This window comes from Toxorhynchites rutilus, chromosome 2 (assembly GCF_029784135.1).
Source record: "Toxorhynchites rutilus septentrionalis strain SRP chromosome 2, ASM2978413v1, whole genome shotgun sequence".
Lineage (NCBI taxonomy): Eukaryota > Metazoa > Arthropoda > Insecta > Diptera > Culicidae > Toxorhynchites > Toxorhynchites rutilus.
Window position 1 is genome coordinate 54,607,939 of NC_073745.1, and position 6,000 is coordinate 54,613,938.

General features: G+C 31.6%; 1 long non-coding RNA gene across 1 annotated transcript in view; it reads left to right on the plus strand.

The window, feature by feature from the left end:
- Positions 1-5,582, plus strand: part of LOC129764214 (uncharacterized) — a 30,282-nt gene extending 24,700 nt beyond the window's left edge. The window contains exons 5-7 of the long non-coding RNA XR_008741082.1: positions 5,104-5,147; positions 5,257-5,351; positions 5,455-5,582. This is a non-coding gene — a long non-coding RNA (uncharacterized LOC129764214). The remainder of the gene's footprint in view (positions 1-5,103; positions 5,148-5,256; positions 5,352-5,454) is intronic.
- Positions 5,583-6,000: the final 418 nt, after the last annotated feature.

The following is a 6,000-nucleotide window of genomic DNA, read 5'->3' on the forward strand; positions in this document are numbered from 1 at the left end:
CGAACATTTCAGATCGGAAAGATTTTTGCATCAATTGATAGGAAATATTTCTACGCGTCTATCACAATTAATAAAATATTACTTTTTCATGAGATGAACAATTGAATAACTGTCCTCTGAGACGAACCAGCCCAGGAGGCTGAAAGTCTCAAAAATAAAGAAAAGAAAAAAAATTGAATAACTGTATAATGTCAAGCGTTATTTAAACGCCCGTTATTTAAACTCCCAAGTTTTGATTGGCCCGATTTACGGTTTCCCCAACACAGACTTCAAAATCGAAGTACCTGTGGAAATCCGCTCTGCAAATATACATGCAAGTCGGAGATATTTTTGTTCCCACCGAGCTATGTTTCCCTAACACGGACTTCGAAATCAATGTGCCTGTGGAATCCGCTTTGTCAAGACATACAAGTCGGGGATATTTTTTCCCACTGAGCTGTGTTTCCCTAACACGGACTTAAAAATTAATGTGCCTGGGGGAATCCGCTTTGCAAATACATGTAAGTCGGGGGTATTTTTTGGTGTTGAGTACTTTTGTACTCGCTTGTCGTTGTGGAGATCGGAATATGTTTCCCTAAAACGTACTTTTAAACTGAGAAGCCTGGGAAAATCGTCATTCCAGATACTAGAGGCGAATGAACTTTCGTGGTTCGAGAATTACGTAAACATGAGATGTGCAATATTTTCAGAGGGAAATGTAAAATACAATGATCGTTTGTCAATTATTTCGTTAACATATTTTGGTACTCCTAGGCATCATATCAATCGTAAGGACGTTCATCAAATTCATTTGTAACGAAGAACATAATCTATTACCAAAATTTCGATGCATTCTAAAATAATATTCGAAGCGGTAAACAAGTGGATTGCATGACATAATTGCGTAGTTCTACGTCGAAAATATGCGGTCGTGTCCTAGATACAACGCCTTATAATTTTTTTAAGTGTAGGAAGATATCAGGCATACCAGCCAGCTACTGAAATGGAACAAAATTTAATGTGTCAACAAATAACATTGGAAGAGAATATACAGAAGCTAAGTAGATATTTGCAAAAAAAATATTTTTCGTGTTACATTCATCATTTGAAAACAAAACAGAACACGTCACGAACTTAAATGTTTTATTTTTTCTTTGATTTCTTATAGTAGAATTAGTATTGCAATATCTATTATTCTTGGATTTTAGATGAGCTTTGTGGAAGTTTCTCTATTGTCCGCAATTGTAAAAAAGTTAACACAATTAGGGTGCTAAACACTTCGTTCTCCTACAACAAAAGGAAAACTTTTCGTCTCAATATAGGTCATACAGAGTCAATCAAATTCATATTTCAAGTGTAGTTTACATGAATTTGTACTTTTGGTTTTTGAAAAGAAGTAAAATTGACTTGTAATTAAGTTTAGAACACCTCAACACCACCCCAATCTCAGATTCATTATCATCATTATTTTTGATAACATATATTTCGTTCATTTTTATCCGATTAGTTTTACCTTCGATTAAAATACTTTTTTTATATCCACTACATGATTCTTATAGGAAAAGTAACATAACAAAATCGAAATCTGTGACGTCACAGATTTTGTTTATGTTTAAAATCTTCCCACCTTACATTTTTCATCTCGACGCAAACCCATCGGTTTTTTTTTCCAGGGTCACCAAGAAGTTCAGAAGAATTGAATTTTGTGTGTAATCCTACAGAAATAATTTCATACGTATACTCATTCACCCACACTTTCAAAATACTCATTCATTCATTGAGAATTGATTCGAATGCAACTTCAAACAGATGATTGCCAAGCCAGCGGCAGTCCTACGTCTACCTTGCGGTTGCATCAAAGATATAACTCACTTCTAGTTTTATTTCCGTGCAATTTTTGTTTTACTGTTAAGAGATAGATTAACATATGATGATATAGTGGGTAGTTAAAATGCAATTCCAAATGAAATCGAACTAAAAATGAAGATTTTCAAATTTATTGTCTTTTTCAATTATATATATATATATATATTATTTTTTTTAAATTAATATATGTATGTTTTAATTTTTTTTAATTTTTTCATATGAAATAGAAGTCATGTAGAACATTTCAAAAATGCTACGTTTTGTATTAACCCACATGTCTTTGAATGTCTTTCAACGTAACTCCTTAACAAATAGTTTTACCATAATGATGTATTTGGAAAAGTTGAAAATAATAAGCAAATTCTTGAGATTTCATAAACATGGCGGTATGTGACACGACAAAGATATTGAAAGAGCCTATGTACTATAGAAAAGACAATAAATTAGAAATATTTTTTTTTAAATATCTCGAGAATGGTTCCATTTAGAAGAAGATTGATGAAGAGCTTTTTTATTTCAAATCACATCAGGATTCATAATTTGTGGCTAAAAATGATTGTCAACACACAAAAATTCAATGTTTCGAAAATTCATAAAAATTCGATGTTCCACAAAGTTCGTCAAAAATAGTTTTACCATCTTGGACTCATTTTTTATATTCTATATAAAAACTTTAAAAAGATAAAAAATACATAATTAAATTAAAACAAAAATTAAAATTGAAAAAGACAATGGAAATTAAAATGTTTTTTTCAAAAATCTAGAGAATGGCTACATTTAGAAGGAGATTGATAGAAAGCTTTTTTTTTAAATCATATCATAATTCATAATTTGTGACTAAAAATGATTGTTAACATACAAAAATTTGAAGTTTAGATAATTCATAAAAATTCCACGAAGTTTGTCAAACATAGTTTTACTATCTTGTACCCATTTTTGAAATTGTGACTTCTACACTCGACAAAAAAACAGGAACAGAATGCGAAGTCGGAAATTTGAAGATGCGGAGATGCGCATCATTTTGAAGCTACAACTTTCAGGTATTAGAATATTTTACGTACATATTTTTATCTTGGTGTGTGTAGATGTAGTAGGCAACAATGTCGGGAAGAAACGAAAAATCGATATTTCTTTGTTTTATCAAGAATATTCTGGACTAACACAATTTTTTGCCAACCAACTCTACAGCAAATCCAATTAACCTCATAAATCAACTTTTTTTTGTTCCAAGAACGTTCCTGTCCTACACAAAGATATTTTAGTTTGAATGAAAAATTACCCCTTCGTCTTTGATGATGAATAATTCAATAAACAACCTTCGCACCGCAAATCGAAAGGCAGTTTTGAAAACTCCAATAAATTCAGCACAAGGATTATTTGTTGCTTTGACGAAAAAAAAAATATTAAATTTTTTTGTATCGATTTCAAAAAAGTGCCAAAAACAGAGTTTTCATTGTGCTTTACAAAATCTACTGTATTTCTGCAAATATTGCGATAAGTTCTAATGTTTGCAGGCAAATTTTTAGCCTAGTGTATTTCCTAAACATCTGTGAACGTTTCATATTGATACGTTCAGCCGTTTTTTCTAGCCGATTTTTCAAAGTTTGGAGTAAATTAGAGGAACATTTATTCGCAGATTGTATCAGATATATATATATATATATATATATATATATATATATATATATATATATATATATATATATATATATATATATATATATATATATATATATATATATATATATATATATATATATATATAAATTAAAGTTTTATTTACAAATAAAAAAAGAATTGATTTTTTTTCACAGTGTATATTTTTCTCATGTTTGGTCATCAATACTCTATAAATCTTTCTAAGACACTATTTCGGTAGGACTCATAGTTTTTGAGATATTAATTATCAAAGATTTCTCTTGCTAAAATCAATACGCCTTTTTGAAAAGTTACGCTTGAGTCAAACAATTCCGAACAATACAAACTTTCATCCGAATCAAAAATACTCATATGTTGTCATTTGTCGATTTCATTTGGAATTGCTCAAAACTATTCGAAAAAACCTTCGAAATTCGTGCCTCTACACTATAATACTCCCTTAAGTAAAAGCTTTTTTTTCAAGAATTTTACAAGACAAATATGTGGGTTATATTTATGATATAACCGCAAGGTTGACGTGGCACTAACGTTGTCTTAGTAAGTATTTGTATTTTATTGATTCAATTATCGATTGAATGAAACTATTTTCGAATTCAATTGAATTCAACATATTTACGTTGCAAGTAAAAAGTTTGAAAAGTTGCCATGTAAGATCAATTCATTCTTTGTAATATATTATAATCATCGTTACAAGTAAATTTGATGACCATCCTTTTACGTTTGATAGGATGCCTAGGACTACCAAAGTATGTGAACGGAAGAATTGTCAAACGATCATTGTATTTTACATTTCCCTCTGAAATGATTGCATCTCTCATGTTTACGTAGTTCTCGAACCACGAAAGTACATTCACCTCTGATATCTGAAATAGCGATTTTCCTAGGCTTCTCAGTTTAACAGTATGTTTTAGGGAAACATTCCGGTCTGCACAAAGACAAGCGAGTGCAAAAGTACTCGCAGCTTGCATATATTTTCAAGGCGGATTCCCCCCGGCAAATTGATTTTTAAGTCCGTGTTAAGGGAAACAGAAAAATACGCCCTACTTGCATGTATATTTTCAAAGCCGATTCCCACAGATGCATTGATTTTGAAGTCTGTGTTGGGGAAACCGTAAATCGGGCCAATCAAAACTTGGCAGTTAGGGCGTTATAATAACGCCTGACATTTTACAGTTATTCAATTGTTTATCTCATGGAAAATAACATTTTATAAATTGTATAAATTGTACGCGTAGAAATATTTCAAATCAATTGATGCAAACACCTTTCCGATCTATTAAGAAATGTTCGAGTTATAAGTATCCGAAATCTTTCATTTTTTCATACCCTTCTACTTTTATTTATAAATATATCCACATTTACTACTAATCGATAACCATACAGATTCTGTACGGTGATTATGGTGGAAAATTGAACCTTGTTAGATTAGTATTTAACCTGAATCACTTTCCGCTGTTAGCTAGCACCGGTGAAAATGAAACTAATCCTAATCGCGCTCATAGTTTATGTAACTGCCTGGCAAATACGAGCCAGGGTATGTGTCTATGAATATTCGGAAGGTCTTTTCAATAGCTTAAAATCTCATTTTCCGTTTTTCAGACCATCAATGATCGTCCAATAGGGGCAGAAATGCTGGTAAGCTGGTAAGTTGATATATTTCAGGAGACAATGTTCAGGGTGAACAAAAACGAAACAAAAAGGCAACGGACTTTGGCAAACGTCATTTTGTGTGTAATTGATCCTTCATTACAGACTCTGGTGAAACGATCGCCCCAAATGGAGGCATGCATGATGAACCCATTCTGCAGACAACAACATTGGGAAGTAAATATCGCACCGTATTTAGAGTAATAATTTCATATTTTAATAATTTAATCTTATTCAGCTTCATTCATGGATGCGATTGAAAAATTTATGTTATTTTTAATTCGAAATATTTATTCATTTCAGCAAATCAGCAAGCGTTCAATTCAGTTTAATACAGTGTTTTTCAATATACCATGCGAAGCTGTTACATGTGGTGATGATAAATGCGAATGTGTTGAAATTTTGGAATAAAAACTTAATATTATAAAGAACCTTTTGTCGCTTGCTTAAATTAGTACAGTAGCATACACACATTTGATGTGTAAGTTAATTTTGAACGCAAAAAGGAATATGGTGTGTGCGAGAAAACTTTCCGATAGACCCTATATTAGAATTGGACTTTTGAGCAGCCATCAGTGGATACTAAACTTCTACAGTGTTCACCCTCTGGATCAACATGAGTACGGAGTTGTTATTTTGGTATCGCACAACAGTTTAGCACGAAATTTACACAGAATAGACATCCAGTCATGAATAACCGAGAAAGAAAAAAAAAACTCGTAGCAAAATCAGAATTGTAATGACGAATGAGGATACTGAAAGTAAATGATCGAGATCAAAAGTAGAGTGGCAAATGCGACAAACGCAAGTTTCAAAACATTACTAAAATTTGTTTTGACATTGGAGATT